Raw genomic sequence first — 23,575 nt, forward strand, 5'->3', positions numbered from 1 at the left:
AAAAATTAATGTAGTTTAACGTATAAATGTATATTTGTGCATGCATAGAAGATGCGTGTTTAGTCGACTTATGCCTGCCAAGTTGTAATTATTTTTAATTTTGCCCCCTTAGCAGCTATTTTGGCCAGCTAATAACCAAATCGAATTTGTTCCACATGTCTAAATCCCCTATGTATCAAGTTTCAAGACTGTAGACAAAAAATCGACGAAGTAGTTTGGTAGAGACCGTTCCTTATACAGACAAAGTCACTTTTCTATAAAGATAAACAGATGATACTCTTATACTTATAATCCTTGATTTTGATTCCAAAAATCTCTAAAGAATTAAGCTTAATTGAAATTCAGAAAATCACACTTAATTTGTGCTTCATAACTATGGATCAAATCCAACCCTGTAGTCTGATATATTTGATGTTAAAATGGAATTTATCCACGTACTATGCCTCCCAAACCCTTTAGAATACTCCAAATAAATAGAAATTCGGGGAATATTTAATTGATTTCTTACACCTATTTAAAAAAAAAAAAACTGACAATAATCGAAGGTAATCTAATCTTGCCGAGAAAAAAACAAAACAAAAACAAATTGAGACAAACGCATAAAATTCGTCAAATAATAAATCATAAGAGTTTCAAATTTTTTAAAAATATAATTAAAAAATTTAAAAAAAAACGGTTCTAAAAGGAAATAAAACTGAACTAAAATAAATTTAAAAAAAAAAAAAAAACTTTCTTACCTGCATTAGCAAAAGTGGCTAAGATTGTGAGTATTGCAATCCTAGAGAAAGTCATTTTGTCCAACAGAGTGGACTCGGATCTAGAGTAAGGTCCCCCTTTGCAGGCGGCAGTAATAATAAGACCATTTGTTGTTTTTTTATCATTTTTATAGCTAGTTTAAGGGACAAAAGTCATTTTCATGAAACTTCTTTGTGTTAAAATTGAATGAACAATGACTGTAAGCACGCTTAGTAATAATAATAAATATTTACTTTTACTGTTTTTATGTACTTTATTAAGGAACACTAAACAAGTGGCATTTGGACTGAACTTGTAGATAATTTATTTAAAAGGAATCAATTACATTAACAAGTATTCTTTTAGGAAATGAAAACACATTAGATTTTGACTTTCGAGTTTATCTCAAATAATAAACAATTCAATAACAGAAGTTAGGGATTTCTTCACAAAATGAATTTATTCGTGAAACTCATATAATGCATAAAACATTTAAAATTTAAAATGATTTTATTACCTATAACCTTTCTATTTAAATTCACTTGCCCAAGTTTCCTCTCTTGCACGTGTCCCCTGTTGATTGGACGTATATATATATATATATATATATATATATATATATATATATATATATATATATATATATATATATTTCATGATTCTTTGAGGGGTACAACATTTATATAACGCACTCATTAAGGGAAGAAAAATTAATGATTAAAAACGTATTTCGATCGCTTTCCTCCATTTTTTTTTCTCCTATACATAATGTAACGCAACGTTGTTTTATTTGTACATATTTTCGATTCCCATTCGTGTTTTTTTTTTTCTCCAAAACAAAGCCCTCGATACAGCTTTGATAAAGCGAGGGCGAACCCGGTCAGCTGACTTCCCCATTTTTTCCTTTTCTTCTCTTCATCCTGTTAACTTTAATTTAAACGTTCACTTTATTTAAAAAGTTTCATGATTGCGTTATATATATATATATATATATATATATATATATATATATATATATATATATATATATATACTAGCAAAAGTACCCGTCGTTGACTGGACTCAAAAACAGCCTACAGAAAATTGACTCTGATTTATGAAAGTATGATTTTCATAAGGAAGGTTTGAAAATTTGGGTCGAATTTGGGGGTATCAAAACCAAAGCAAAATATGATGAAAGTAAAAATAAAATAGATAAACCCCATAATTTATTATACCATACCTGTTCACACTGAAACTCTTATCACAATATTTTGTGGATCTATATTAAAAAAACCTTGTAAAACTTTGTGACATATTTCCATTCTATGGAGGTTAGGTGCGAACGAACACCCCATAATTTTATTATACCATATTTCTTTAAACTGAAACATAATTACCAAAGTATACTTACGCAGATAGATATGAAAAGTCTTTATTAAAGTTTGTGCCTATTTCCATTCTATGGAGGCCAGGCGCGAATGCAGACCCCACAATTTTATTATACGATCCTTATTTAAGTTAAAACATACTTATCAAAGTATTCTTATGTATATCTATATCAAAAACACTTGTAAACGTTTTTTTTTAATTTTTAAATTCTTTATTTCCATACTTTGTGGACCCGGTGCGAACGCAGACCCCACAATTTTAATGAACCACGGTTCTGCCAGATCAAACATACCCATTCCTGTATCTCGATACATCTTCTATCATTATATGTAATCAGTTTTTTAAAATAGTCAACCAGATAGGAGCCTATTCGTAACCAGACACACACACACACACACACACAGCTTTATATTATAGAAGAAGATATATATATATATATATATATATATACATATATATATATATATATGTATATATATATTGAAAGTTTCAAGCTCAATGAATGCCTTTTTATCGGGTTCATTGAGCTTATAGTTTTTCAAAATAAAAAAAAATTTATTTATGAGAAAATTTTTTAATCCATTACGATTCGTATATACCAACTGACATTATAAGTATAACATTATAAGTAAATGATTAACATATATATATATATATATATATATATATATATATATATATATATATATATATATACTAGCAGGCCACCCGGCATTGCCCGATCGTAAAATACGCTTAAATCTGATATTTTGATTAATGCAGATTTCGTATTTATTATTATATTATATTGGAACCCATTATATAGTAAGGATTTAAAAAGTTTTAAAAAAATGACTCGTGCGTTACGACCGAGAATCAAAATCAAAACGTTTAGCTTATAATTTACTTTTTCCTTTGACATTAATGCTTGGACTATAAAAACATGTTTGCTGCAAGACTAAAAATTAAAACAGTAACCAATAACTATTACTTTGCGCATGCATATTTGTAATGTCGTCCTTCACCTGGCAAATTGCACTTTTTTTAATTTCACACTTTTGCACTGATTTTCCACGGCTAAAACCCAAATATAAAGTTTCACATGGGTTCGAAGGCTCTACAAGCACTGGTAAGAGCTTAGCGAATACTCAGTGGATGGCGGCGACCAGGCTGGCTTTGCTGTTGTGGGAGGTCATGTTGGTGATATTCTCGACATATGACCAAACGAAGTAGTCAAGCGGGTTCAGATCAGGTGAGAAGGAGAGCCAGTGAGGGGTACAAAGTCGTAGCACTCCTTCTGAAGCCAAGTCTGTGTCTCTTAAGACTTGTATGGGCCGGCGCTGAGTCCTGTTGCCAAAACTAGGATCTGTCAGCGGCTACCTGATTCCACCAGCAGATCACCACACTCTTCAACACATCCAGGTACACTTTGGTGTTGATTTTCAAGTCGACTTCAAAGATATGAGGTGGCATGATGTGGCCCTCACTTAAAACCACACCAAAGACCATAACTGTGGCCAGAAACTTTGTTTTATCACTCTGACGCATCCCTGTTATTTGTGGCAATCAAGAGATGCATTTTGAGGGTGCTGACAATTGTGCTGTTGTCATAAATAGGATCGGTAGAGAGCATGAGTTGTACAGTGGCGCATCTCCAATCTCACTCGTTGAACATTGTGTCACTTTCAGACATGATGCAAGGCTCCTATCGCTCTTGGGATTTTACACAGTTAGCCAACTAGAAGATTGTCTGCAAAAAAAAAAAAAAAAAAAAAAAACGGAAATGAAAACATGTTGTCTTTTCTAGGGCGACAATTTTATCGTTCCACACTGTACTTAATAGTCATTCCCAACCTTTTTTATCCGCACCCCTCAAGAAATTACCTTCAAACCTCGCACTCCCAAAATTTCTGAATTCACGTTTAAACACATGTTTGAATTAAATCTATTCAACTATGTATTTAATAACAGTTCTTAAGACTGAAATGACAGACAATGACAGAAGAAAAATGATAAAATCCACTATAAAACAACCAAACCAAAAGCTACAAACTAACGATTGAAAATACAAAGAGCTTCAAGAATAAAAGTCTCCTATAAAATAACTGGATACAACATCAAATACTATCCCCAAAATGACTAGATTCAGCATTGAATGGCCCAGAAGGGGTTGATAGAAAAAAATAACAAAAAAAAACAGCATTAAATGACCCACAAAGGTTGATATGCTGATTAAATAACCCATCCATCCATCTAAGACTGAAATGAAAGCCAGAAATACATTGCAAAAGGAAACAGAAACATAAAAGATTAGCAATAGTCTATTTCCTATTTTAACTTTTCTCGCACTCCCTTACATATCGTCTCGCACCCTCTGGGAGTGCGAACGTTTCAGGTTGGGAATCCTTGATGATATTATCAGATCCTTCTTAGACAAGAGAAAAGTCCAGGTTGTCCTCGATGGGCATACGTTCAAACAACGTAATATTAATACGGGTGTGCCTTAAGGCTTGATCCTTAGGCCGTTATTATTCCTGATTTTCATAAACAATCTACCTGATAACATTGTGTTCGAGATGGATATATTTGCTGATGATACCATACTCATGAGATATGAAAGAAAACGAATGTACACACATCATAAGTAATGGCATAATCCTTCAAGCCAGGATCGAAACTCGACCGCTCAAATGACAGTCTGGAGCAGAATGAGGCTTTAATTGAATGACAAGCTTGTTTCTTTTGACAATTAAACCTTTTCAACCATCGATTAACATGATAACTCATCATCGATTAACGTTACTAATAGCACTACATGAGAGCTCTTCATCCCAATTCCTCGGCATAACATTCACAGGCAACTTTATTTCAAACAAATACATTGGTCAGGTCTGTTGTCAAAGTGAGCTACATATATCATACTAGAAAAACTGCTCACACTTGACGGTATCTTGTATATATATATATATATATATATATATATATATATATATATATATATATGTGTGTGTGTGTGGGTGTGTGTGTGTGTATGTGTGTGTGTGTGTGTGTGTGTGTGTGTGTGTGTGTGTGTGTGTGTGTGTTGTACCGATAGGTATAAAATAGAGTGGTTTGACGTACTTCATAGATTCGATTCCAAAACTCATTTTAAAATTTCGGAATCTGTCTCTATCGCGATTCAAAAACCTTTGTTGTGCCGACAGAAGTAGATAAAAGCGTTAAATCTTTTTGAAGAACTTTGACCCCTTCCCCTCGTTTTTGTCTTTTACGCGATGTGTTTTAATCGTTTTCTACACGTATATCTAATTACATTGTTTTGTTATTAATCATTTAAAATTTCCCCAGTGTTCATTGTCTGTTATCGATTTTATCCAAACGAGATGATTGTTGAAAGAACTCTCGAGAGATTTCGCTTATTATGTTTAAATCTAATATATAAACGGCTATATGTCTGTCAGTCTGTCGGTCTGTCAGTCAGTCTATCTGTCTGTCTGTTTGTTTCCATATTTTCAAACTCTATCTCTTCCGAAACTAAAAGTTGCAGAGCGGCGCTAGGGGCCTCACGCGATTGGATGTTTTACTGACCGTTCTTTTATGAGACTTTAGTCGGTTAAAATTATATTTAAACGATCAAAAATGGGCCAAAATCGAAAAAATCGTTAAACATTTTTTGCATTCATGTTAGTTTATTTTTAATTTTCAATTTTAATTAGATTGTATATGTATCACGTTGGTATAGTGGTAACGTCATCAGCTTTGAATACTACAGTTTTGGTTTCGATTCTAGCTGATGCCTCCCTAAATACTTTCTTTTGCTTTTGAAATCATGACTCTATAATAATATATGCGAAATCGGGACAAATTAAAATATCATATTTAAACGTATTTTACGCCTGGGAAAAACCGAGCACCCCCCCCCTCGCCCTCGCTGCTAGTGTTTATATGTATATATCCTGGCTTGAGTCTGTTGCCTGTCTAGCTTCACTGATGAGCTGTGATACAGCGGAACGGTACTGTATGTGGATGACTATAATGCTCCCTATCTAGGGTTGAGCATATTGGGAAGTGATATACAAACTACCATTAGCGTATTAAGCGATGCTCTTTGTGTAAACAAATCGAGCGTAGACATTTGGACGATGTCAAAATATTGTAAATTCACTGCCTGCACAACAGCCGCCGAATAGAGTAGTGGTTAGAAGATTTAATTGTCATTTGGGCGGTCGGGTTTGGATCCTGGCTTGAGGTAATTGCCTGTCTAGTCGCACTGATAAGCTGTGATACAGCGAAACAGTTTTTATGTAAATGGCTATATATATATATATATATATATATATATATATATATATATATATATATATATACTAGCAAAAGTACCCGTCGTTGACTGGGTTCAAAAACAGCCTACAGAAAATGGACTCTGATTTATGAAAGTATGATAGGTTATGAAAAGGAAGGCTTGTAAAGGGATAGCTTCGAATTTGGGGGTATCAAAATCAAAGCAAAATATGATGAAAATAAAAATAAAATAGATGAACCCCATAATTTATTATACCATACCTGTTCACACTGAAACTCTTATCACAATATTTTGTGGATCTATATTAAAAAAAACTTGTTAAACTTTGTGACATATTTCCATTTTATGGAGGTCAGGCGCGAACGAACACCCCATAATTTTATTATACCATATTTCTTCAAACTGAAACATAATTATCAAAGTATACTTACGCAGATAGATATGAAAAGTCTTTATTAAAGTTTGTGCCTATGTCCATTCTATGGAGGCCAGGCGCGAACGCAGACCCCACAATTTTATTATACCATCCCTATTTAAGTTAAAACATACTTATCAAAGTATTCTTATGTACATCTATATCAAAAACATACTTTCCATACTTTGTGGACCCGGTGCGAACACAGACCCCACAATTTTAATGAACCACCGTTCTGCAGGATCAAACATACCCATTCCAGTATCTCGATACATCTTCTATCATTATATATAATCAGTTTTTTAAAATAGTCAACCATATAGGAGCCTATTCGTGACCAGACACACACACACACGCACACAGACATTCAGCTTTATATATATATGCATATATATATATATATATAGATAGAGAGAGAGAGAGAGAGAGAGAGAGCGAGAGAGAGGGGGAGAGAGAGAGGGAGTCAGAAAGGAGTACGTTTTACTTGTGGAACTTATTGATATACTTGACTCAGATTAGCAAATCACAAAGGTTATTAGGTGAACTATATGATAAGATTGTATAGAGCCATTTCTTCAAATGTAGTGATTTGAAAATCGAGATTTGGAATCTCTTACAATTTTTTGTTTATGAAAATCACACATTTACAATTACAGAAGGCCGTAATAACTTATAATCAAATATACATCTATGGCTCTCCCGAACCAGCAATACTTGTAAAACCAACACTAACTCTCAATTTTATGTCTTTTTTCACTCGTTTCTTTTTAAACTATGCTTCTCTTTGTCCCCGTTTCTTTTTCTGCCTCTGTTGCTGATGTTGTTGAGCAACAATACAGATTGGGAGTAGCCGTTTGTAGCTGGTTTGGACACATGGGGAAGATCCGACGTCGAGGTCCAATTCTTCCAGATGGCTTGAGCGAGAATGGGGTCTACTGATAGGGTGTACTGATAGGTGGTGGTTCAGCTGGAGGGTAGTGAATGCAAGGACATTTGTAAATGGCATGGTCTGCAATTCCCTCCCGCATGCCGCACTTTCTACAGATGGTGTTGACTACTTGATTTTGGTGAGTCAGTACTTCAATACCAGGTGGTGACCTGCTCCTTTCTGCTTACATCTATGTCTCTGCCAGATGATTAGGCTTTTCCCTCGCTTGCCTTCGATGATTCAGATCAAACAAAGGAATAGCTCAGTAGCACCTGACATGTATTTACTTACCAGAGAGAGAGAGAGAGAGAGAGAGAGAGAGAGAGAGAGAGAGAGAGAGAGGAGCACAACGGATGACAGATCCCAATGTCGACTTCTGGATTTTCATCTGTTAGGTACGTTGCGCTGAAGACCGTTCTTGTAATGATCTGGTCCCTGTTGATTGCGGTGTAAGGCTGTTCCTGTGCAGTTCTAGGAGGTCTACCCTCCCAAGCTTTGTCTTCTCTCTTTGAGAAAAAGTTAGTTTAATGCTAATCGCCAGAAGCGCCATTGCCGTGCTCAAGCACTTCTTGCAGGTCAGATTGCCCCCTCGTCGGGGGTGTTGACTTCTCAATCCCATTTTCCAACCCTGGTGTCACAGTTCTCTCAGTAGGAGAGAACTGAATACCTCCACTATGGGTTGCCTTGCTAAGAACCGGTATCCCATACAGGATAACTCCGCTACTCTTACCATGGTGCAAAAGTGTTAGATTTTAGAGGAAGGGATCATATACTGCTAGCTTCATCTCAACATAACTGCTTTATTTCTATCTTTTATCTAAACGCATTCAGTAACATCTGCTTAAATTTAATCTCTTGGATATGCATATTGCCATCGTGTTCTAGTAGTATTGGAACAGTATTATTATTTGAACATCATTATTATTATTTGAACAGTATTATTATTATTTGAACAGTATTATTATTTGAACATTATTATTATTTGAACATTATTAATATTATTTGAACATTATTATTATTTGAACATTATTATTATTTGAAAATTATTATTATTTGAACATTATTAATATTATTTGAACAGTATTATTATTATTTAAACATTATTATTATTATTATTTGAACAGTATTATCATTTCAACATTATTATTATTATTTGAACAATATTATTATTTGGACATTATTATTATTTAAATATTATTATTATTATTTGAACATTATTATTATTATTTGAACAGTATTATTATTTGAATATTATTATTATTTGAACATTATTATTATTTGAACATTATTATTATTATTATTTCAACAGTATTATTATTATTATTATTATTATTATTATTATTATTATTATTATTATTATTATTATTTGAACAGTGCTATTATTATTTGAACAGTATTATTTTTAACATTATTATTATTATTATTATTATTATTATTATTATTATTATTATTATTATTATTTGAACGTTATTATTATTATTATTTGAACATTATTATTATTATTTGGACATTATTATTATTTTTTGAACATTATTATTTTAACAGTATTATTATTTGAACATTATTATTATTATTATTATTTGGACATTATTATTATTATTTTAACATTATTATTATTATTTGAACACTATTATTATTTGAACATTATTATTATTATTATTCGAACATTATTATTATTATTATTATTATTTGAACATTATTATTATTTGAACATTATCATTATTATTTGAACATTATTATTATTATTTGAACATTATTATTATTATTATTATTATTATTATTATTTGAGCAGTATTATTATTTGAACATTATTATTATTATTATTTGAACATTATTATTATTATTTGAACATTATTATTATTTGAACATTATTATTATTATTTGAACATTATTATCATTATTATTATTATTATTTGAACACTATTATTATCATTTGAACATTATTATTATTTGAACATTATTATTATTATAATTATTATTATTATTATTATTATTATTATTATTATTATTATTATTATTATTTGAACATTATTATTATTATTTGAACATTATTATCATTATTTGAACATTATTATTATTTGAAAATTCTTATTATTTGAACATTATTATTATTATTATTTGAACATTATTATTATTATTATTATTTTAACATTATTATTATTATTATTATTATTATTATTTGAACATTATTATTATTATTATTTGAACATTATTATTATTTGAACATTATTATTATTATTTAAACATTATTATTATTTGAATATTATTATTTTTTGAACATGTTATTATTATTTGAACATTATTATTATTATTATTTGAACATTATTATTATAGTTTGAACATTATTATTATTTGAACATTATTATTATTTGAACATTATTATTTTTTGAAAATTATTATTATTATTATAACATCATCATTATTATTATTTGAACAGTATTATTATTTGAACATTATTATTATTATTATTATTATTTGAACATTATTATTATTTGAACATTATTATTATTTGAACATTATTATTATTATTTGAACATCATTATTATTATTTGAACATTATTATTATTTGAACATTATTTTTATTATTTGAAGATTATAATTATTATTTGAACATTATTATTATTATTGAACATTATTATTATTATTATCATTATTTGAACATTATTATTATTTGAACATTATTATTATTATTTGAGCAGTATTATTATTTGAACATTATTATTATTATTATTATTTGAACATTATTATTATTATTTGAACAGTATTATTATTTGAACATTATTATTATTTGAACATTATTATTATTATTGTTTTTTGAACATTATTATTATTATTTGAACATTATTTTTTGAACATTATTATTATTATTTTAACATTATTATTATTTGAACATTATTATTATTATTTGAACATTATTATTATTATTGTTTGAACATTATTGTTATTATTTGAGCATTATTATTATTATTTGAACATTATTATTATTATTTTAACATTATTATAATCATTTGAACATTATTATTATTTTAACATTATTATTATTTGAACATTATTATTATTTGAACATTATTATTATTATTTGAACAATATTATTATTATTTGAACATATTATTATTTGAACATTATTATTATTTGAACATTATTATTATTATTTAACATTATTTTTATTTGAACATTATTATTATTATTATTATTATTATTATTTGAACATTATTGGGGGCATTATGAAGGGAGATGAGTAGCAAGATGTTTGTTCACATTACACTTTAACTTCTGCATATCAGTACAGTTGGGAAAGCAGAATACCGGAAGGGAATTTCAAAGACTTGCAGTTCTGGGGAAGAAACTTTGAGTATAGGCTTTCTTACATCTAAGGATCTCTACTGTAAAAGCATGGGACAGTTGCTTGTCGGATTTGTCGGGGGTAGTCACGTCGAGGAGGTACAAGTGCTTGCAGTTCGTCAGAGCATTCACTATTACAGTATTTGTAGAACAGGCAGAGGGATGCAACATTTCGTCGATGGGACAGAGGCTGAAGCCTAGATGACAGTTCAGGACCTATCAGGTTGGCGACTCTCTTTTGAACCCTGTCCAGGAGTGAGAGACAAGCAGCAGATGCACCAGCCCAAATGTGACAACAGTATTCCATACATGGGCGAATGGTGGCCTTATAGAGGTACAGTATACTTTCAGGTGGAAGTAGTTTTCTAGCATTGCAGAGAGAGCCTACCTTCTTTGCAGCAGCCTTGGCAATGCTCTCAATGTATCTATTCCAGTTTATGTTCCCTGTAAACGTTAGGCCGAGGAGTTTAAAAGAAGTATTTTCATGCAATGTGTTCTTGGTCATTGCTATTGGTGGTAGAAAAGGTTTCTTGTAATTATTGAAGGAAACAAGCTTAGTGTTGGCAGCATTGAATGTGACCATCAATTTTTGTCCCCATTCCAGTACAGATTGGAGGTCATCCTCTAGTGATTCTGCCATTTTCTAAGATATGTGTTCATTTGTTTTCCCCTCATGCCTGTTATAGAGAGTGGTGTCATCGGCAAATGTGCCCAACTCCGAAACAATTTTATCAGGGAGATCATTTATGAATATCAATAATATTAAAGGTCCAAGGATAAACCCCTGAGGTATTCCCGCATTTATGTCATATTGTTTAGGTGTACGATCGTCGAGGACAACTTGGATTTTTCTCTTACTTAAGAAGGGTTGAATTACATTATGTATTCTTCCAGTGATTCCATAGATAGTATATGAAAGGTTTGTAGAAAATTTGGTTTGTAGGCGTACCACCCGATGAAAATTTGGTTTGTAGCGGGCCACCCGATGATGTCTGGTCGTCAAATACACTTAAATATAATATTTTAATTTATGCAGATTTCGTATTTATTGTTATAATAGAACACATTTTCTATTGATTATTATATTGTACCCAATATATAGTAGTGCACTATATATACATATATATATTTTTTTACATTTTTTACAGGTCACTACTTATCAAGGCCTGGCAGACACTCGGGGATAAGGGTTATTGCGTGTACAGTAATCAATGAGATAGTATCGTAGTAATCATTAGTATTGGATATTCGATAAAGTGTCTTACTTAAGAGAGCGGGTTGTCAGGAATTTGTTTATGTTGGACGAAGACATCCAAGTTGTAGTCAGGTGGGAAATAGGCAAACGGAAGAGTTCCACAGTCGTGCACTTCTAAGAAAGAAGCTCTGCTCATGGAATCTACGTTTGGATTTAGGCATATTGCCGTTTATATATATATATATATATATATATATATATATATATATATATATATATATATATATATATATATTCAGTAATGTGATTGATGATTAAAAATTCAAATTAGAATTAAATTAAAAATCTGTTTCACAAGAAGGAACAACAACAAAATCAATAATTTGTACGATCGTTTCGGAAAACAATGTTTTTATTGTGGTAGACATTAAGCCACGGACAATAGTTTTTACATATAGTATTTTTAACAAACAAAGTTTCCTCATCAGCAAAATATTGGGAAGGGATTTTAATATATGTAAAAGAAACCATAAATAAAGCTAGCATTAAAAGTATAGGCAGATGTATCTGGAAAACAGGTCGAGTTTATATATATATATATATATATATATATATATATATATATATATATATATATATATATATATATATATATATATGAAATAAAATTGAGGTGGAAGGACCTGGATACTCAACGTTTCGCTCGATTTATGCGGGCTTCTTCAAGAGGGATGGTCATTGACGAGAGAGTCGGAGGATTGGGGCTATATATAATGATGGGGGAGAGCAACGTGTTTTCCTTATGGAAATTAGATATCATATATACATATATATACATTTTATGAGAGAAAAAAATAAATTAGAGTAAATTAGTGTAGTGGATTACGTCTAAAAGTTAAAATATCGTAGAGATTAAAAAAAAAAATTGTGTTTGGAAATATAGCGGTGATAGATTAAATAAATAAAATGACACGAGATTACGAAAGAATATATTTTTTTTAAATTAGAAATAATTGAATTGGGATAAAATGGCGTAGTAACTTAAAAGATGGTGTCTAAAAATAAGAATAGGAGGTGATAAAATGGAGTCTAAAATAGATAATGATAAAATAAAATACAGTAAATAAGTAAAATAAAAATAATAAAATTAAGTGAAATTACGAATTTTTTTTTTTTTTATATCACGTTTAACCGGTGTCTAAGTTGTTCTCTTTAATAATTATTTTCGCAGAAAGGGAGCAACGTGGAAAAAACCTTTTCTTTGCTTAATTATATTGCTGGAATGGGAGATTATAGCTGACTCAATTAAACGTCGTGTGGATCTGTTATGTATGTGTTTAAAGAAAGTTGCTTTGTTAAAATCAAAATGGTGGTCGTTTTCCATGATGTGACAAAATATGGCGTTGAGTGTATTGTTGTTTTTTATATCTCTTTTGTGTTCATATATTCTTTTATTTAAATTACGCTGAGTTTCTCCTACGTATATTCTTCCACAATCAAGGCAGGGTATGGAATATATTCCGGCTTTGGTGTTAATGTTGATATTAGTTATAATTTTACGTGTTAGATCCCTAATTGTTAAAGAGTTTAGTTTTGTTATTTGAATGCCTGTCTTATTTAGGTTCTTATAGATTGTGTCGTTGTTTTTATTTTAACTTTTAGACGTAATCCACTACACTAATTTACTCTAATTCATTTTTTTCTCTCATAAAATGTATATATATGTATATATGATATCTAATTTACATAGGGAAAACACGTTGCTCTCCCCCATCATTATATATAGCCTCAATCCTCTGACTCTCTCGTCAATGACCATCCCTCTTGAAGAAGCCCGCATAAATCGGGCGAAACGTTGAGTATCCAGGTCCTTCCACCTCAATTTTATTTCATATCGTCGGATTTAATCCAGCTCAACAATCATATATATATATATATATATATATATATATATATATATATATATATATATATATATATATATAGCTAGATAGACACAGACACATATATATGTGAGAATGTGTGTGTATCTATCTACACATAATATATATATATACATATATATATATGTGTGTGTTTGTGTGTGCGTGTATATATGTATGTGTGTGTTTGTGCGTGCGTGTATATATATATGTGTGTGTGTGTGTGTGTGTGTCTGCGTGTGTGTGTGTGTCTGTGTGTGGATTTGTCTGTTTATCTCGACTTATATAGAACTTAATCCTCTTCCTCTTGATGATTCTTAGTGGTTGAGGGTCTGAATACCAGATTGTACAGTCAACAGTGACTTTTTGACTTGGTTGAAATTACTTTCGGCATTAATTATTACGTAAGAATGAAACGCTAGTGTCTGTAGGTAAGAATAATTTATTTATTTATAAAAATCTAATGTATAAAAGGCTATATGTCATAGTCAGTCTGTCTGTCTGTCTGTCTGTCTCTATATTTTCAAACTCTATCTCCCCCGAAACTAAAAGGCGCAGAGCGGCGCTAGGGGCATCAAATGATTGGATTTTTTACGGACCGTTCTTTTATGGGACTTAAGTCGTTTAAATTAGTTTCTAAGCGGTCAAAAATGGATCAAAATTAAAAAATTGTTATACATCTTGTACATTAATTTTAGTTTATTTTTAATTCTTAATTGTTAGTCACTTCATATATATATATATAAAAGTGAAAGTGTCCGTGTGTGTGTCTGTGTGTGTACATTTCCCTACGCAATAACTCTGTCAATTTTTAGTCTAGAGACTCGAAATTTGATATACAGAGTAGTGACATTTGGAAAAATCTTTCTAATCCGTTTTCGACCAGAAATTTGGTTTCTAAGGGGTCAAAATTCAACGATTTGACTTTTGAGAACTCTACCAAACTCCTCCGACAATTTTGTGTCTAAACACTTAAAATTTTAGATATACGTTCCTTGGAAATGTATCTAACTTAATAACTTTGTTTACGCCCAAAACAATAAATGTTAAGGGGTCATAATAGGGGTCAAATTAAAAAAAAATTTACCTCTGCGGTCTCTACCAAATTACTAAAGACAATTTCTGGTCTAACATTTGAAATTTTACGTAAAGGGTATTCAGAGATATGGCAAGATTTTTAATCGGTTTGGGTCGAAAATTTAAGCTACCAATATATAAATGTATTTATGTATGTTTGCATGTCTTCCTAAAATTTTCGACAGAGGCGACGGATTTTCAAAAGATCAGTATCGTTTTGAAGCTCGACCCTTCAGACGACAAATACCGAAAAATTGGCTAAAAATATTAATTTCTTCACCCTCAACTGGGCACTTTGCTACAGGGAGGGGTCGCTTTTTTTCACCGATATATTCGAAAGTCATCCCCTCCTTTCGATTGTCTAGCCTTAATTTTAACCTCTTTTCGATTGTCTAGCCTTAATTTAAACCTACGTCACTTTCGTCAGCAAAGACGTTTTTTTTCACGTTTTTTCCTCCTTTGCGTTCCTACTACCACTTTTTATTTTTTGCTCAACACACACCTCCAAACACCTGGGCAACGGGGGCACCCATGCTAGTACATATATATATATATATATATATATATATATATATATATATATATATATATATATATATATACTAGCAAAAGTACCCGTCGTTAACTGGGTTCAAAAACAGCCTACAGAAAATGAACTCTGATTTATGAAAGTATGATAGGTTATGAAAAGGAAGGGTTGTAAAGAGATAGCTTCGAATTTGAGGGTATCAAAACCAAAGCAAAATATGATGAAAGTAAAAATAAAATTGATAAACCCCATAATTTATTATACTATACCTGTTCACACTGAAACACTTATCACAATATTCTGTGGATCTATATTAAAAAAAAAAAACCTTGTTAAACTTTGTGACATATTTCCATTCTATGGAGGACAGGCGCGAACGAACACTCCCACAATTTTATTATACTATCCCTATTTAAGTTAATACATACTTATCAAAGTATTCTTATGTACATCTATATCAAAAACACTTGTAAACTTTTTTTTTTAATTTTTTATTTCCATACTTTGTGGACTAGGCGCGAACGCAGACACCACAATTTTAATGAACCACCGTTCTGGCAGATCAAACAAACCCATTCCTGTGTCTCGATACATCTGCTATCATTATATGTAATCAGTTTTTTTTAAATAGTCAACCATATAGGAACCTATTCGTGATCAGACACACACACACACACATTCAGCTTTATATATATATATATATATATATATATATATATATATATATATATATATATACTAGCAAAAGTACCCGTCGTTGACTGGGTTACAAAACAGTCTACAGAAAATAGATTCTGATTTATGAAAGTATGATAGGTTATGAAAAGGGAAGGTTGTAAAGAGATAGCTTCGAACTTGGGGGTATCAAAATCAAAGCAAAATATGATGAAAGTAAAAATAAAATAGATAAACCCCATAATTTATTATACCATACCTGTTCACACTGAAACACTTATCACAATATTCTGTGGATCTATATTAAAAAAATCTTGTTAAACTTTGTGACATATTTCCATTCTATGGAGGTCAGGTGCGAACGAACACCCCATAATTTTATTATACCATATTTCTTCAAATTAAAACATAATTATCAAAGTATACTTAAGCAGATAGATATGAAAAGTCTTTATTAAAGTTTGTGCCTATTTCCATTCTATGGAGGCCAGGCGCGAACGCAGACCCCACAATTTTATTATACCATGCCTATTTAAGTTAAAACATACTTATCAAAGTATTATTATGTGCATCTATATCAAAAACACTTGTAAACGTTTTTTTTTTAATTTTTAATTTTTTTATTTCCATACTTTGTGGACCAGGCGCGAACGCAGACCCCGCAATTTTAATGAACCACCGTTCTGCCAGATCAAACATGCCCATTCCTGTGTTTCGATACATCTTCTATCATTATATGCAATCATTTTTTTTTAATAGTCAACCATATAGGAGCCTATTCGTGACCACACACACACACACACACAGACGTTCAGCTTTATATATATATATATATATATATATATATATATATATATATATATATTATATATATGAACGTGTTGTAACCGTGTTAAAATTAGTTTGCTGTACCCAATGACCTTTTCAAAAATTGGAATATGTTCCATGACGCATCGATAAATTACTGATTGTACAGCAAACCAAATGAGTTTAAAAAGTAATTACTTTATGAACCAAATTGCAACATTTCGCCGAATTCGACTTTAATCAACGTGGTTTTCATTTCAGCTTTTTAGTGCGATATAGTTACTCTTAAGTTTGCACTCATATCTAATTTATATCAATTTGATTTTGCTTTTTTTGTTGATTTATTTGTTTAAATTCATTTAAATTTATTTCCAAATATGTTTATTGTTTGATTATTTGCGCTTATTCATTTGCATTCGGAACTCCTATAAGACGTATATTTGTACGTCCAAGTATACTTCTTAAGGAAAGTCAGGAGTAAGTATTACCATTCCATTTAGAATAGAATTCCCTAGTTAAACGGTAGCATAAATATAAGCATAAAGAAAACATACAAGATAGAGTCAGTATTATTCTCTGAGCATGGTTGGTAAGGATCATGTTTCGAATCGATAAAACGCTCATCCGTGATACAGCCAAACAGCTGTCTGTTTATATATATATATATATATATATATATATATATATATATATATATATATATTATTATTATTATTATTATTATTATACTGTTGGTAGAATTTTTCAGTAACTCATAACAACAACACAATATGTCATTCCAAAGAGTACTCAATGCATGAAACAGAGCAATATATTGATTGTTGGGGAGCTATTGGCTACACATTAGCAAACGTGTTTCAATGACCCCCTAGCAGGGAAAATCACCTCATCAGGCCAAAAACCATCCACGAAACTTTCAATAAAGACCATCCCTTTATATTAAAGTCAACTTTACAGGGTTCAACCATTCTAAAACGAAAGAGGGGTACCAACAACCTATATCAAAACAAATATAACCTATTCACAAAATAATGTTAGGTTTTTCAAGGTATAATTCTAAAGCAGATTTATTATAAGTTTGCAGGAAATTTTCTAGCTCCAACCATTATAATTATAATTGTTTTTCGTTTGTTTTGTTAATACGGATTTTTAGAACTATTACTCCAATATCAGAGCAATTTATAAATTTAACTAAGTTTTTTTCCCCACTTAAAATCGAGATATAAATATATACATATATTACTAAACTATAAATTTAGCGCTATTTCTCTATATAATACAAAAAGTACCGACATATATACAAACAAACGTGAAAATTTATATATATATATATATATATATATATATATATATATATATATATATACAAATTACTCTTATAATATGGTTAAGTATATTAGTAACTAAGTCTTATTATATTATTCACGGTAAAAATTTCACTAAAAATTATTTTTATAAAATTTAATAGATTCTTCGTTAAAAATTTAGCGTTTAAAATAGATTTGGCGTTTAAAATAAATAAGTAAATAAGATTTAGCGTTTAAAATCCTGAAATAAATAATAAAGCATATTACAATATATAAGTCGATTAATTCGTTAATATTCTTATAATTTTTTCAGTGAATGTATTTGGAAATGTTTACAGGAAATTGCTGTTTCCTGTTTAATGTTCAATAGTTTCTCCCGGTCTTTAAAATTCGTTATTTCTAATTTTTCATGAAATCATAAAAAGCACGGTGCATGTAATGAATTACATACTTTCGATCTTCTTATGATCCGCCATTCTAACGTTGGAGTTTTATTCTCCTTTATTAATTTCCAATATTGAAGTGATAATGATGTATCTTTTTCGTATTTTTGATTAGTAAAAGAACTTTTATGCCCATAGAATCTTTCTTTAAAAGTTGCCTGCGTACTACCTATATAAAATGTTATATCACTAGGATTTTCCTCAGGGAATATTTTAGCTTGGTAAACTACTGATTTCGTTAAACATTTATTATTCATGGGACAAGTACTAGGAATTTTGCAGTTACATTTTTCAGTATTTTTATAATTATTATCTTTATCATTATCATTTATTTCGCCAGTATTTTTACTATTATTGCCTTTTAGTATCCTATTATTATGCTTTTTAATAATTCTTTCAAGATTTTCACAACTATAACCCAATTTTACAGTATTTCTATTGAAAATACTATTCAATATACTACCTGGGGGAAAGTGCCTATCTAGCAATTGCAAAAATTTCCTACCCAGTCCAGTTTTAAGAGCACTATTAAAGGGAGGTAAAAACCAAATTATTTTCCTGTTTCACGATTATTATTATTATTACTATAGTTGCGTTCGTCATTACTATTCTTTTCAAATGTAATGTCTGCGTTTTTGAAACCACTATTTCTTAATGCTACATTGTATCTTTCTTTATAGCTATTAAAAACTTCTTCACTAGATGAATTATTGTTAATTCTCCTTTCTATCGGGGCTGGGATATGATTAATGATGGAAGGTGGGCGATTCGACTTTGGATTAATATATATAGGACTTGTGTTTTCTTTCAAATATGGTTTATAATTATTTTTTTGCAAGTCAAAACTTACATCCCAAAAAATCTACTTGTTTTAAATTACTATTTATTTCTACTTTGAGGCCAAATTCTTTCATTTTTTTGTGTATAATCTTTCTAATTTTATCGCATTTTATACGGGTGGCGTTTTTTATGAACATTATACCGTCATCTCTATAGAGTCCTATTGTTCCTTCTTCAATATCATTATTATTGGTTAGACTGTGTAAAATGTACAAGCCTACAAGGTCCGTGAGTTCCGCTAAATCCAGTGATCTCATTGATACCCCGAAATAATTACAACCAGCGTTTTTTGTCCATTGCTGGTCTTTATTGACCAAAATCGTGGTTCGGCATTTTTTTATGATGTCAATTTCTTTGTTAGAAATACTAGTGTATTTCTTATCAAATGTCATTACTTTTTTAAATAAATCATAAGTAATTGATTGGTAGTATTCACAGATATCGAATTGTATGAAGGCGCCCCTTTCCTTATTTTTAATATTTACAAACCAACTTATTGAGTCGGAGGTATTTATCCAAAGGTTTAAATTAAAGTGTTTTTTAATTATTAAATTTGTTTTTTCTAATATTTTTTTGCTAATTTTTCCAATTTCATCGGATTTATTAGTCTGGTAGTTGGTTTAGTACTGAAAGTTGGTTTATGGTCCTTTAGAAGGATATAAGCCTGGTTGCATGTAATTTTACCTACTCTATCACTTATTTTTAACGTATCCGTTATTTCCTTACTGTTGTTGTTTATTAATGTGATAATATCCTCATTGCTAATTTTATTGTAGTCCTTAGTAAGGTTTTTTAGTATCAAGCTTTCATATTGCTGTTTGTTTAGCTTGTAGAAGTTATAAGTTTTATCCGCTTTTACATATATTTCTTCGAAGGTTGTAATTTCCTTCACTATATTATCCAGTTTTTTCTGGAAATTGCTTTTTTGTTTATGGAATTCCAAGTTCCTTATTAAAGCGTAAAGATCCTTTTCAAATAATGTTATTTGTGGAATATTGGGTGGAGGTTTCTTACTTTTAAATCCGTAATAATCTTTTATGTTATTTTTGTCTTTGTTTAAAATGAAGAATGCCGCTTTCCACTTCATTCTTCTTAGCAGGTCATCAATCCATATTCATAGTCATCAATCGGATATTGGAGTAATAGTTCTAAAAATCCGTATTAACAAAACAAACGAAAAACAATTATAATTATAATGGTTGGAGCTAGAAAATTTCATGCAAACTTATAATAAATCTGCTTTAGAATTATACCTTGAAAAACCTAACATTATTTTGTGAATAGGTTATATTTGTTTTGATATAGGTTGTTAGTACCCCTCTTTCTTTTTAGAATGGTTCAACCCTGTAAAGTTGACTTTAATATAAAGGGATGGTCTTTATTGAAAGTTTCGTGGATGGTTTTTGGCCTGATGAGGTGATTTTCCCTGCTAGGGGGTCATTGAAACACGTTTGCTAATGTGTAACCAATAGCTCTCCAACAATCAATATATATATATATATATATATAAAGACAGTTGTCTGTCTCTCTCTATATATATATATACACACAAACAGTTATCTCTTTCTCTCTCTCTCTCTCTCTCTCTCTCTTTATATATATATATATATATATATATAGAGAGAGAGAGAGAGAGAGATAGAGAGATAGATAGATAGATAGGTAGATGTTGTTTGTTTTGGTTTTAGCAATATGTTTTGAATGAATTCAATTATTTACGAAAGTGCATTTTTACCTAAATGCGAGTTGCGAGTTGGGAATAATTTTCCCTTTAACCAATTTGGTACCCCCACATGGGGAGCGGTATATATATTATTTTTAAAATGTAATTATCCACTGACACGTGTTTCGTCGTCTACGACTCATCAGAGTGGCTGAATATAGCGAGATATATATATATATATATATATATATATATATATAACAAAATCGAATTTGTTCCAGAGTTCCAATCTAAGGACCAAAGATTAACAGAGATAATCCCGTCAAACTCTATTAGAGTTACCTCCCCTTGTCAACCAAAGTTTTTTTTCACACATACGAAACCATGGCCAAAAATACAAAAACAACTCCAAGAATATCAAACCATCAATGGAGCCAGTAACTTTTCTCTTTTCTTTTCCAAGATGGAGACCAGTATTCCTGACGAAGATCAGAGGCTTCACAAATAACACTCAAAATGAGAGCAATAGCCCGATCAAAACAAGTGATATTGATAGAAGCTGTATTTCACAGACTGACAAGGTCACTTTTATATGTGATTTTGTCATCAAGAAACTGCTGCTTCGCCATATCAGGTCTCTTTAGTGTGGATAGTGTTTCCCTGCTAAGTATCAAATCTCGAACATCAGATCACTTCCGAATATGATTATGTTAGTTATGTTATTTCCACGCTACTGATGGTTAAAGGAATTATATGTAGTCCATACCTTGTTTTTTATATTTTACACGTTACTAACAACTATTCTTCTATTGAAGAGTATTGCTTTATGTTGAGTGTAAACATCTATTCGTGCTCTTCCCCAGGGATCAACACTTAAGTAAGAGCATATATATATATATATATATATATATATATATATATATATATATATATATATATATATATATATAATTATTTTTTTAATACCTACTGACACTAGTATTTCACCCTTTTAAGAATCATCAGTACGGGGAGTCATGATTACCGTCAATCAGGAGATTCAAACTCGACCACGAAGCTATCTCTGATTCTATTAGCAAGAAACAAACTGCGAGGATAATGTGAACAGCGGTGAGAATATAGTTGAAAATAACATTTATATAAAGCATAAATTCAAGAAGGTCAAGAGTCATCAAATGATTTTTAACATCACGATCTGCACACGTAGGCTTAAGTTACCGATTTTTTTTCATTTCAATGCACTGATGAGTTTTGATACAGCGAAACAGTATTGTATGTGGATGACTATATATATATACACATATATATACAAACATATATATATTTATATATATATATGTATATATATATATATATATATATATATATAAATGTGTGTAGGCATACACAAACACACATATACACATACATACACACAAATCTTCACGAGATGCAGTTAAAAAACTTTTCACGCTGAAATTCGAAACCCGAACACAACATTACTTTTAATTATAATCACCAGTGTCCTTAATCTTAAATTCATGCAATAAGAAGTATAGCGTTTCTATATTCTCTTTATTTACATATTTTTACGCTACAGGTAACCTATAGGATTCTATTATTTACTAGAAGAGTATTTTCTTATAGACCAACCTAGAACACTTCAAGTTGCCTTGACAGACTTCAGAATTGACTTCACAACCCCATTTGTTGCTAGTCTCTCTCTGCTCTATAATTATTTCCGTGAAAGGCATTCCACTTGTTGTCCTTTTACTTTATCGATAAATTTGTTTTCTATTCCTTTGTAGGAGTAGATTCAAGTGGATTTTGAAAGGCTTCCCATGTAGAAAAGACGACATGATTCTATTTCCGTTTGATGAAAACCGTTTTTTTTTTGTTTTTTGTTTCTTTTTTTTTTGTTTTTGTTTTTTTGCAGATTATCTACTAGTTGGCTAGTTGTGTACCAAACTCTAAAAGCGATAGGAGCCTTCTATTATGTCTGAAATTGACACAATGTTTAATGAGCAAGATCGAAGATGCCACTGTACAACTCATGCTCTTTAATAAT

At 30.4% G+C, this 23,575-nt stretch overlaps 1 protein-coding gene across 1 annotated transcript in view; it reads right to left on the bottom strand.

Moving 5' to 3' along the window:
* LOC145241310 (uncharacterized) overlaps window positions 1–23,575 on the bottom strand; it is a 119,621-nt gene that overhangs the window by 95,416 nt on the left and 630 nt on the right. The gene's annotated exons all lie outside the window — the stretch shown is intronic.

This window comes from Euprymna scolopes, chromosome 2, assembly GCF_053919585.1.
Source record: "Euprymna scolopes isolate OS-2025 chromosome 2, ASM5391958v1, whole genome shotgun sequence".
In the NCBI taxonomy this organism is placed as follows: Eukaryota; Metazoa; Mollusca; class Cephalopoda; order Sepiida; family Sepiolidae; genus Euprymna; species Euprymna scolopes.